Genomic DNA, 12,890 nt, shown 5'->3' with positions numbered 1-12,890 from the left:
CGGGAGAGGCCCACGAACCAGTCTCCACAAAACCCTCGGCAAACACCCTCGTCCCCACGGAGAAACCAGCCCGGCTGAGATCGCTGCTGCCCTGTGCCTGGCAGTGCCCCGGGAAGCACGCTTGTTGGTTGGCCACTTCTTTTAAGCAGAACGAGCAAAAAAAAAAAAAAAATAATAATAATCTTTTGTAGTAACAAAGGAGGCCTTTCTGCTCCAGATGTCGGCTTCTTGACTTGAAAACGCTTACAGACAGCTGAGCGTGCTTGCCCCCCCTGGTGCACCCCGCTACGTGCTCACCTACTGGGCTGTATAAAGGCGACCCTGCTGCAGCTAGGGCCCTATTGTAAATACAGGGAGGGTCAACAAGGGAAGGAAAAAACTAAAAAAAGGGATGAAGAAACAGCCCTCACACCAGAGGAAGGTGAACTTGCCAGCAGAGTGCTCTCAAGCTGTCACTTGTACATAGGGACCGGCACGTACGTCTAGCAGCAGCTCTGCTCAGCAAAAGCTTCCAGGGAATGCTGCTTGGATTTCGCTGTCATGTGTAAATAGAGATTTTTTTTTTTTTTTTTGGAAAAAAAATAAGCCTTAGTTTCTCGAAGATAACGATTCTCCATCAGCTCGGCTGTGAATGGATATATGCAAAGCCACGGCATCTGCCTGGCATTGCGGCAGGGGTCTGGCAGCCCAGGTGTGCCGCTGCGGCCGGTGCAGGAGGCACCTGAAGGACGGTGGGCAGGGGGCTCAGCAGGCATTTCTCCCTCGGTCTTGTCAGCGGGGTGAACTCTCCGGCCCGTGTCCTCCCCAGGGAGCTACGGCCCGGGCTTCTCGGTGCGGGCATGGCAGGTGGGATGGGCAGAAATCACCAGTAAGGGATGCAGACCCCATCAGCGTGGTTCCCCCGAGGCTTTTAATATTAATCACAAAAAGAAACAGAAAAAAAAAAAATACAAAAAAAAAAAAGGAAAACATACACCAAACCCTGCAGACTTGTTAGTGGTGTTGGGCAGCTCCTCTGCACTGGTGGAAACCACAGGGGAGCTCTGGAGCTTCCTCATCACCCTGCACAACTCAGAGCTTACTGAGTCCTTACTGACTCTGAGCCCAACAGCAGCAGAAGAAAATTACATAGCAGATGGAAAAATGTGGCCCAGAATAACTTTCCCTAGACATAAAAGCCTCTATTTCACCTGGCATTTTTCAGTGAAGCAGTGCCAATGTGGAAGCGTCCCCTCCCTATGAAAAGCCCGCTAGCACGGCTATCTGGTAGCTTGCTGGTAGCTATAGAAACACCCATTGCACAAATCCAGCGTGGTATTTGGGGTAGAGCCCTCACTCCTGGCAGGGAAAGGCCAGCAGCTTACCAGAAGCTGCCTGGTAGTGCCAAGGGGGTTAGGCACCCACACCAGGAAGCCTCCTGCCGCTGCAGGGCTGTTGTTTTCCTCTCGCATACTTGAATACCTCCGCTGTCACCTGGCTCTGTGGGACTGTTGTTACCATCAGCACTTCACAGCTGCCCAGCAACGAGCGATTGAATGATTTATCGCTGTGGCACGCAGGAGATACCAGGCTTTTGTTCACCTCTTCCTTTGCCCACCTCTCCTCCAGCCCTGCGCGGTGTCCCTTGGGCAAGGTGGCCGTCATCTCAAGGAGGAGACTCAGGTTGCACCCCTAATGAAGGCTGTCAGATTTATTTTTTTTTCCTTCCTGGGCTACAGCAAGGGACAAAATGTGAACAACCTCCCCTGCTTTATGCTGGAAAGGTTCTGGGAACTAGACAGGGAATTTGGAAGAAAATAAAAAGCTCCAAGTTTGAAAGCTCGTGATTTTTTTCAGTCGCAAGGGGATGGTCCTTACGGTTTCTAGAGCCTAGAAGGGCAGTGCTAAATCCTGGCCTGAGGCTGCCCAACCCTTGGGAGCTCTGGGGTGCTGCTTGGGGTGAAAGGGGGGCTGCAATTGCAGGAAAGCAGAAATCCTCTACTTTTTTTTTTTTTTTTTTTTTTTTTTTTCAACAGATTATTGGAAAGCAGCAATCCTCCGGATTGCTTTTTTTCTCTCTTTTTTTTTTTTTTCATTCAAGCCCTCACTATGAGTTTCTCTCCCCAGACAATCCTATCATCCTGCACCTTAAGCCTTTGACACGATGTCTAGAAGAGTTATTCTTGGAGCCAGTTGCGACGGCGCTCGCTGTCTCTTTCTTCAGCCCCGACGAGGCTGACACCCGGTAACTGATGGTGAGGGCTGTAGAGACCAGCCCGAGTCCCAATAAAAATGATGAATCCTGCCTCCTGCCTCCAGGCCGATGGCACACGGGTTACCTCTTGCAGATATCGGCCACCGTGAAATCGCTGGAAGAGCACCAGCGCGTTTTGCGTGGCCTTCTCCAGGGCCCTGGGATAATGCAGACAATCAGCTGCCACCGAAGGGATCCAGGAACTTAATTGGCAAAGCCAATAATTCCCATTAGCAAACCCCTCGGCCCTGTGGTTCCCCGGGGCAGAGTTTTGATTTAATCCAGCCCCAAGTCAACAGTGATTTATGTTTCACTTGCTTTACATATCTTAACTGAACTTCCTTACTCCTCAGGCATGGAATGAATCTTAATACATTGTAATTACTGTACTCCTGTCGATGAAACCATATGAAAAGCTATCACGGAGAGCATTAATAAAATGTACATTATGAAAAAGAATTTGGTATTGTCTGAAATTAATAATACGCCAGACTTTTCTCATCCATGCCTGCTCATTACAGGCCTGCCCTTGAGGCTTTTTTGTTAAAATGCCTCGTTCAAACCACTCACATAGTTGTAGGGGGTGCAAGTTACGTGCTGTAGGGCTGCATCCCGGGTAGATGTACCGCACAAGGATTTATTAATCTGTTACGTCTTTCAGGCATTGATTTTAGTGGCATTTATATAATGCTGGTATGACTAAAATGAACTGATTGATTCATGCGTATGGATTAGTTTGCCTAAGACTTTGAGGCTAGGTAGGTTTATCATGCACTGTAACGACAGAATTCATCACTGTATTATTTACAAGAGACTGAACTGGCTGCATCTCAATAACTGAAGAGATCTTCACTGTTTTATTTATGTATAAATGTTTACTTAATCAGCCACCAATTTTGTTTAGCGGAATTTGTTAGCAAACGGAAATTGTAAATGATAACATGGTGTCTATTTTTAAATTTATAGGCTTTCATCTATAGCGAAAATCCAAGATTTCCAAAGTGTCTTTGTCTCCCGGCAATCAACAAGCTCTCTTGTATATGCTTTTTGGTAATTGCAATTAGCTACCGCAGTCCTTCACATAAAAAAAAAAAAAAAAAAAAAAAGACCCTAATACAGGAGATCTGAGTGGTAGTGTGTCAAAGTCACCATAAGTACCCCAAATACGTAGAAGCATTGCTGTAGGTGCCAAGCTACCTGCTTGGCTGGCCTCTGAGCATTCAGCAGTAGTTATATGTATGTGAACACAGCGTGATGTGAAAAACACAGCCAGCATTTGTAAAAGACGGCCTCCAAAACCTCCGTGGAGGTGGAGGATCGCCCCGGCTACATCCCCACCCAGGGCTCTGCTTCGTGCTGGGTCGAGAGATCATGAGAAAACCCCAATTCCAGATAAAATGAAGTGAAAAGCTTCAGCGCACACTGGAAGAAATCACTTGAGCTGCTCAGCTCTCTGCTGCGACAGCTTGAGGAGAACCCGGCCAAAGGGGGGAAGGAAGACATCTGCCCACCCAGCACCCCAGCCGGGAAAGTGGCCAGGCAACAATGGGCTTTTGCTGGAATAATTCTCCGAGGAGGCTTAATCCCAGGCGGCCGATTGATGGCACGTGTTTGCTTTGAGCTGGGGTGCCCTCCGACCGCGCTGCTCCTCCCAGGGATCCTGAGTAAAGAGGATTTATTAAACCAAGGAGGAGACTTCCCTTTCAGGAGCCATTTGGAAATATTTTTAGTGCAGGGCACATAAGAAGTGATATGTTAGAGGGATATAAAATAGTAAGTAGTGTCCAGAGAAGGTGAATTGAGCATGCCAGTACACCTTAGGTAATACAGCAAGTGGCTCTGTGTGGGGAAACGAAGAGGTGAAGGCTTAAATGTAGTTAAAGGCACTGCCTCATTACCCAGCACACGATTACCCCACGGACTCCATGACCCAATACAGCAGTAAGATGATGGACAATGAGCTTCAGCAAAATGTTATACCTTCTTACACATGCCTCACACCCCCTCCCTGCAGAGCTATCAGGAGTTAGAGCAAAGCACGTGGGGAGCATCGTCGTCCAGAGATGCTTTGTTCCTGTGGCCAGTGCGTGGCTTGTGAATGTTTGGGAAGGTTGCCTGCCACCATACAGGCTGCTATCTAGCCACCTGTGCACCTTGCTGACACTGCCCACAGCCTCAGCTATTAGCAAATAGCAATATTTGGCAGTATTGAGCTTAGCAGAGGCTGTGTGTAACCAGCACATTTTATATTCCATGCAAATGTTGGGACGCTTCTGCTTCCTCACGCTCCTTAGCCTGCAAAGCCAGCAGAGCTCATAGTGTCTGGAAATTGCCCCAATGGGCAAATCTGGCGAGAGCAGCTGAGCCTCGGGAAACTCGGTTCACCAAGGACTAGTGCACACACTCCTTGGGGCATAAAACGAGATTTTTAGTTGCTTTTCTTGGACAGCCCGTAAATGTGAGCGATGCAAAATTAATCAAAAACACCAGTACAAGCTAAGAAGTCAGTCGTGCTTCATGAGCTGTTCGCACAGGAGGCAGCTCTTGGCCTCTTAGCACCAGGAATAGGAAATGCATTAATTGTGAGGCTTTCAGGCTCTAGGACAGACATGACACCCCGCCGTCCTCAAGTGCACCATGGGCTGATTTTGCCCCGGAGCCATGGGGACACACCAAAGCACACTGCTGGATGTGAGAGGCTCTGCCCCTTTGGAAGAGGACCTTAGCTGCTGTTTGGGATGTCTCTTGGGCATCTTTGCAAGTGGGTTCTCACTGTTCCTTCTCACTTAGCTACTATTCTACCTGCGATGTCCACAATCTCCAGGTTGGTTACACCTTAATTTAAGGCAATTAGGAGATGCACCTGACCAGGTCTTAAAAAACAAAAAACAAAAACCAAAAACACAACAGCAAGCACTGTGATTCTTCTGTATAAAGATGGCTTCTGCCAAATGGCAATGTTTGCTTAAAACTGCAGGAACAGGTGAAAGCCAGCAGCTGTTTTAATCAGCTCTGTGCCCACCTGGATGCCAGCTGTGGTCCTTAACTATAAGAGTAACAGCAGCAGGCTTGGGTCTTCCTTAGAGGCCCCCCAGCATGCCAAGAAGGACACTGATACCCTCTGCAGACCCAAGCAATGAAGCTGATGGTGCTGGCGTCATGTCTGTAACTCCTGGCTGAGCCAGACACTATCCTTTAGGAAGGTGCTTTAAGTGCTTGCAGCTCTTGAAGGAAAGAGGAAGATGTTGGACCCCTTGGTAAGTCACGCTACGCACTAACTGCTCCTGCTGATGTACAAGCGCTGTAGTTTGCCTCTTGTCTGAACAATTAGATTCAATTTCCTGTCTTATGCCCTGTTTATCCATGCTAATATCTCTCCTCGATCTTTTTGGATGATGCCTGCTGTGTAGGGGAGGTATATAATTGTAGGAAAGGCTGAAAATTCGTCACCGTAATGTCACCAAAATGGCCTTGACTAAAAGGTGGTGCTGCAGGAGTCTGATTTTTCACCAGCTTCCCTCCACGCGGATGAGCTTTTAGTTAGTCATGTTTCAAAATAAAATCGAGGCATGCCTCTTTTTTTAGCTTTCAAGCTAAAAATGAGTCTGTTGTGTGCGTGCTCCCTTTTGCTCGGCTGCACTTGCTGGCGTCTGCTGCTGTGGGAAGCTGAAGGCATCAATGGCGAGGCTGAAGCCAACCCCTGCAGCACGGGGTGTGCGTGTAAATCATGTATCATGGTGCGTGGGGTGGTGGTGGGTGAGCTCCATGCTGACATCCTCTGCTTGGAGCTTTGGTGTCCAGGGCGTGCAGCAGCTGCATCAAGCAGTCTTAAGAAAAAATATATATATATATATATTTTTTTTTCCTTGCGAGATCTTTTACCCTTATATGCCTGTTATCGTGGATTCACCTGGGTTAAAAGCTGTGGTGCATGCTCCTGTTAAGCACCACCTAGGAGCTGCCCGTGGCTCTCCAGCTCTCCTGAATATTAAGCGGTTTCCTAAGTGCTGTGAGGCTCTCATGGCTGAACAGCTTCACCATGTGCTTGCTGCACACGCATCCAGCAAGGAAATCAAAGGCATGATGTCATCAGCATTTCTCATCTAAAATTAAATATCTGTCTTAAGTCCCTAGACACACACAGACTTTGTATTAGAAACATGTACCGAGAGTTCAAACTCTGAGTCATCTCATATATATTTCACCAAAGCCAAGGGAATAGCAGAAAGAACAGACCTGCAAAAGAGCAATTCTCCAGTCTAGCAAGACGAGGGAGGAAAACTGTTCAGGGAAAAATACTAATGGGTTCACAAGCAAAAAAAAATCTTGCCAATGAAATTGTGGCTCTAGTATTCTGTACCTTCGCAGGAAAGCTGTGATTTGCTGTGGAAAGTGCAGCAGAGAATAAATGGGTCAACTCGTGCTCATTAGCAGTGGTGGCAGAGCAAGTGGCATTTGAAACAAGCCTGCTTGGAGGGAAAGCCAAATGATTTATTCTGAAATAGTAAAATGTTTGTTGTCAGAATTAGCTTCTCCGAGGGCACAGCACAGAGCCATGTGGTGCTGCTGGTCGGGCAGGGATCAGCGAGGCTTTTGCCATGAAGCTGAGCACTGCCCTCCTGCTGCAGGGCTGTGCTGCATCGCTGGAGGTGCAAGCTGGTGGATGCTGCTCATAAGGTTTGGAAAAGCCCTCCAAGATCATCTGGTCCAACCATCCCACAAAACCATGTTCCCAAGCACCACGTCCAACCTTTCCTTGAACACCCCCAGGGACGGTGACTCCACCACCTCCCTGGGCAACCCGTCCCAGTGCCTGACTGCTCTTTCTGAGAAGAAATGTCTCCTCATTCCCATCCACATATTTGAGTGGTCAAAGACTGCTTTTAAGATTCCCTTTTCCTTTGTTAGCTCCAGGCCCGCTGCAGTCCCAGCTCTTCCTGACCTTCTCAGTGGCCTCAGGCAGCCAGTGGCTTGCTCCTTGCTGGCTCCCTCTCCTGCCTCAAGCTAGGCCAGGCTTGGAAATGTATTTAAAGATGTGCCCAAGAGGTTGATGGAGTGGGATTTCTGCTATTTTCAGCTTCCAGCACTGCCAGGCCCCTGTTAAGCCCCCACCTACATTTTCCCTCCCTGATCTAATGCCATGCCCCTCATTTGCTTCCCAGCAGGTCAAGTTCAGTTGTTGTGGGCACAGCCTGGCTCCTAAATGGCCTTCCCCAAGGAAGCTAAACATCTTCCCTTCTCAGCAAAAGTCTCTTCTCCTCCCCCACACAGTTCAGGCTGTTTGTTTGTGGGGAGGAGCTGTGTATCAGGGTCCCTTGGGATGTGATAAGGAACCTGGTGATGCTGCCGGTGCAGGAAGGTGTGGGACAGAAAGCAGTGCAGGCACCTGGGGGGCTGCAGAGGATAAAATCCCTGCTCTGGGCTGTTCTCCATCTCCCACTGGAGTACGGCCTGGGCCTGAGGCCTGTCGGATGCGCTATCAGGTATGCAGCATCAGCCCAAGAGCTGTTCTGGCTCCATAATGGGAACCAATTCCCTCCCCTAATGTGCAGTTGTTGAGTTGCATAAAAATCATTATTACACATTGTGAAACCTAATTACATTATTACACACCGCGTACACACTAATAAAGGCAGTGGATGCAATAACGCTGCTGGTAATACACCATTCCACCGAAATTACTATTGCTGTCAGTTTTACTTCCAGTTTTCTTGATTTACCCTGACGAGTGAGGCTTGCAGCCTGCTTGCTCCAGCAGGTGGGTGAAATGGGAAGACCTTACCGCAGGTGCAGCACCCCACAGCTCCTGCTACAGCTGTCAGCAGGTAAGGAGGGGCTACCATGTCCCCACTCCTATTCACAGTGGTGAGATGTGCTCCTGCGAGGGTTATCAGTGCTGTCCTGAGACGGGCTCAAAACCAGCCCTTTGAAAGTTCCCCTGATAAACAGCACTTACCATTTATCCTTAGGAACGTGTGCTCTTTAGCATTTGAAGCTAGACCAGCCCAAATGCCACCCCACACACACCTCCAGGGGTTGTGGTATGCAGCAGGAGGACAGATTGTTCTTAGGCTTTTTACAGGCACGTCCAGCAGTGTGGATGTGGCTGCACTGATGTGGTCCTCACCAGCACCGGTCCGTGCAATGGGACCTGCACTCAGCTGAGGACAGAAGGCACCTTCTCAGCTAGACCAGTGAAAAGAAAAAAAAGCAGGAGGAAAACTGACATCTGGAGGATTGATGTGAGGGGGAATTTAGCTCTCAAGGAGTATTTTCAGTTCTCTGCCTTCCCACCACTAACGTCTCACTGTGAAGCTCATGTGATGAATACTGTCTGCTGGGGTTAACCAGCTGGTCCCCGTCCCACAGATCAGAATTGAGCTCTTCTTAGTAGTGGAAGAGATGAAGAGGGCTCCCTAAACATCTCAGCACCTGTGAGGGGACAGGTGTGCCGTTACCATCCATTAAAACACTGCTTGCAGGGTGCTCTCAAGCTGAAGAAGCTGATAGCTGGGGAGAGGTGGTTGTAAGGATTGTGGTGATGTTCTGAAGATCCTTATTTTTTATTTTTCTTAAGCTCTGGCAAATGAGTGCAGGGCTAGGTCACTGTAGAAAAAGAAAATGGAAGGGGAAGACATGGAGACAGGGACTAAGAAAAAACTATTGCTTTGCATTTCCTTTGCTAGATGATTTGGATGCTGGAAGATGCCTCCCTGCTGTCCCCTTTGCAAACTCTTCAGAAGGAAAGGAGGTGAGCCTGTGGTGTTTCAATATGTCTTTATTTCTAAATGAAATAAGATGCTGAAAATTGGCCCCTGAACAACACCTAAGCTTTTACAGGAGCGAACTATCCCTCTGTGGTAGGGATTCCACTGGTTATCAGATTCCACCGGGAGAAAGATGGGGGCAGGAGGCTTGGCTCTAATTCATCCAGCCACCGATTATTTTTTTAATCACTCTGAGCTTGAAACAGGTTAATTAAAATTATCAGTTAACTAGTCCTCCACTGGGAAGGTGTGCAGGAACTTAGCTGTGTGTCCTCTTGGTCACCTAAATTACTACTGCACATACACATTTTACTTTAAGGATACCACTGCTCCTTTTTCTGTCTAGAAAACACAGATCCCTAGCTGTGGTTGCTGTCTGGCCTGTGGCAATCCTTCCTTCAGGAGGCGTTTGTCCTCTGGTTTCGTTTTTTCTTTCCTTCTCTTGGACAAAACTCCAGAGAAACTGCGTAAGTTAAACCCAAGGGAAGTTTGAGGGGAAAAGGAGGCAGTGAGGATGCACCCCTCCCTGGCTTCCTTCTTTGAAAACAGAATTCGGAGTTGGGTCTGAGGCTGGTGGGAAGAGGGTAAAGGGTGAAAAATAAGGGGAAAACACCTTAAGCAGTCCCACCTTCCTTCCCTGTAGGGTAAAGGCTCGTGCTTCCTCAGCACACAGCTGAGTGCTAGTTGTGCTTGTCAAGCTTTCACTGAAGCCACTACCTGATTTTTCCCCTGTAGTAAATTGCTGTGGAAGCCAACAATATTTCTGCCTTTATTGCAGAACCATGACTGTCAGACAAAGAACAGACGCAAGGGTCGTGTTGATAAAGACATAAGGGTCTCTTCCTCTCCCCCGCTGCAGTGATTTATGAGCAGCCGCAGCTTTCCCGGCCCTGCTGCAGCAGGTTTCCCAGGAAAGAGCCTGTTCTCGGGCTCCCACAGGCTGAAATGATGGTGTCAGTGTTGCTTGTGGACAAACAGGGGCCTTGCGAGACTGTTCGCCTTCATAAATCATCCGAAGTGGGACTCAGCAGCCAGCACCAGTCCGCCCAAGCTGCAGGTGCCCGGAGCGTGAAGGCAGCTGAGGAAGGGTCAGCTCCCTGCCCAGCACTGGGAGGACGAGAGCCTCAGCACATCTTCCTGTGCAGTGACAATACCTTATGAGTTTTGATCACCTGCTGACTGGTCTTGCTCCACACTAACGGGTAATAATACGCTTTTAGTGGAGATATCCCCTAACAAATGGGAATGAGGAGTATGTACACACTGCAGACCTACTGTCTCCTTCCTCCTTTATTATGAATTCCTTCGGTGATGATGAGCTTTTTCATATTAGTTTCTGGCCTTTATTTGTTTATTTTTATTTTTTTCATGGAGAATTCAAATGAGTCTCCCATCCTGCAGGTGCAATTCAGCCTTCATAGAAAGTTAGGCACCCTGCCAGTCCTAAAACTCAGCTGCATCCTTCACTTACGTTCTGATGCTGAGGACTGGTGACACGCCAAAACTTCGCAAAACGCCCCGTCTGCCAAGAAATGCTGCTGCGTGGCACAAGTAGCAATCCCTCGCCATTGAGATCTGCTGCACTGTTTGGAGGAAAACAAGAAAAATTTAGGCCCCTATAGAAGTGAGACTATTGAGGAATTAATGAAGTCTCTCAGTTTGGAGACTCGCAGATGCTCTTCTATTGGGAGTGTGCCGAGCCTGTCATAAAACCCCTTTGGATAAGATGCAGTAAACATCTGGTACCTTTTTTTTTAAATAAAAACTATAATTGTTTTAGGCCTTGTTGTCTGCACATGCTGGTGATGTGCCTGCGAGGTCTAATTAGTTGACAAGAGACAAAAAGAGGCCACTGCAGTGAAAGGGAGGCTGGGTGCCAGGATCGTTAGAGAGGTTAGGCAGGAGCCACAGGAGCCAGCAGGTGATGGATGCAGGAAGGTGTATCATCCCCAGCTGTTATAGATGTGGGGACACGAGGAAACGAGGCAAATTGATAAGCCAAGGGCTCCATATTTTGCTAGTTCCTCTTACTCAAAACTGGATCTTCAATTTTCTGGGAATAGATACAGCAGGTCCCTCTCTGATCTTATAACCCAGGCTATGGGACGAGATCATTAGCCAAGGAGAGCACAAGCTGTCTGCTCTGCTTGGGTCTTCTCTGGAAACATCCTTGAAATGTTGCTTTTTCCTGAAGCTGTGCATAACTCCCTAATGTTTTCCCAGGTAGCTTCCTCTTCATGTGTCTTGGCTCCTTTTGAATGGTTAACTTGAGGGGGAAAAATGATGAGTCCTAGGGATAAAGCAATGGTGAATAGTGTCCTTTGGATTGTGTTTCCTAGCACTCCTGGGAAGCATGCAATACATTTTCCTGGTGTTCCTGTGCAAATTCACAGGTAGATTAAGAGATGTCATAGCTATTAGTCTCAGACCTACAAAAACATCACGGCTAGGCTCCCCAGCCACGCTGCAGGAGTGAAGTTCATTTCTGCTGGAGCCATCCCGAATCACAGCTGCGGATGAGAAGGAGGTGCGTAAAGGGGATCATCAGAAGTCCAGATGAGATCACCACAATATGTGCCATCAAACTGGAAGTCAATAGCTACATTCGCTTCCCAAATATTCAATAGTTTCCTCCCTTTCTTCCACTGCTCTACAGGGACATGCTACGGACGGTAAGGAAAATACCAGCAAAGACAGCAAAACAGCGCTTTCCTCTTCTGTAAATCGGGAATAACACTACTAAAGCAAAGAGAGTGACACCAGGATAAAACTTTGTAAATTAAAAGAGGACAAGTCCCATTCACATTTTCTCTTGTCCAAAGCACCATGAAATGAACATTTGGAATTTACAATGCTGCTAACCTTAAAATTGTGTCTAATATTTTATATATATATACACATACACACACGCACACTCCCAAGTTCATGTTTTGGCAGCCAGTTAAGTGGCTTGATTTACAAATGACTGAGCCAGCTGGGGTCTCCAGAGGTATCTATCAAGTTGCAGTAGGAGCTGTCGAGTGCTGAGAATTTTGTTTAAAAAAATGCAACTTGCCTTGGACTTCTAATCTAAACCCCAGTGAAACCAGTGGAAATAGTTCCATTGATGTCTAGGGGCCCTGGGCCCAGACATTAACGTAGGGTCATATTTCTGTCTTGCCTTCTGAAACACGCAGAGAGCAACCTGGAGTCATCTGTCTGGAGAAACATGACTTGAATGAAACCAGTCCCGAGTTTGGTTTTAGCATGATAAATGGCGACAGAAGACACGGTTGAATTTCCACATGTAGCAACCCCCCAAAATTACTCCAGAACTTGTTTTAGTTTATCCCTGATGAACAAAATAAACAATATTTAGTAAATCTCTTTCTGACTAAAATATCACTAGAGTTATAGGAGAGCCAGAGGAACAGGAGAGTGGGAGATTGAAAGAAGTGGTTAAAATACGTTTAAATCTTTTAAAAGAAAAGCTTTGTTCTTTAACAACAACCCTTTCCATGATACTCAGCCCCCTTTAATGCTTTGGTTCCTTTATTCCTGGGGGGAGGGGAGGAATCCAAAACCCAAAGAAGGCAACAAAGCTGTGCTGTTTCTTTGTTTGCTTACATACAACACAACTCAAGAGCAGAACACTTACATTTTGATTTTCAGATCATAGGAAACGAGGTGCCACCATCTTTACATTCCTGGCATGATCAGATTCTCAAATGAAATGCTAGGATAATGATTATTATTTAAAAACAACAATGACAACTAAGGCAAAGTAGAAAAGGCACTGTAAATGCAGGAAAAAAAATATCCAGGCAGTGTCTGCTTGTTTGTACATGTATATGTGTACATAAAAAATAAATAAAACCTGCATTATTGAATACAAATGAGAATGACAAAAA

General features: G+C 47.2%; 1 long non-coding RNA gene across 3 annotated transcripts; it reads left to right on the top strand.

The window, feature by feature from the left end:
- The first annotated feature begins 5,197 nt into the window (after positions 1-5,197).
- Positions 5,198-12,353, top strand: LOC137856350 (uncharacterized). Of its 3 annotated transcripts, XR_011096399.1 has the most exons (5): positions 5,198-5,490; positions 8,920-8,984; positions 9,779-10,202; positions 10,402-11,527; positions 11,657-12,353. It is a non-coding gene; the product is annotated as an uncharacterized lncRNA (long non-coding RNA). The 3 variants fall into 3 exon arrangements; XR_011096400.1 differs by having other exon boundaries at positions 10,375-12,353; XR_011096398.1 differs by having other exon boundaries at positions 5,203-5,490; positions 10,402-12,353.
- The last annotated feature ends 537 nt before the right edge of the window (positions 12,354-12,890 follow it).

Source organism: Anas acuta, chromosome 4 (assembly GCF_963932015.1).
Source record: "Anas acuta chromosome 4, bAnaAcu1.1, whole genome shotgun sequence".
NCBI lineage: Eukaryota > Metazoa > Chordata > Aves > Anseriformes > Anatidae > Anas > Anas acuta.
This window is presented reverse-complemented; position numbering and strand designations above follow the sequence as displayed.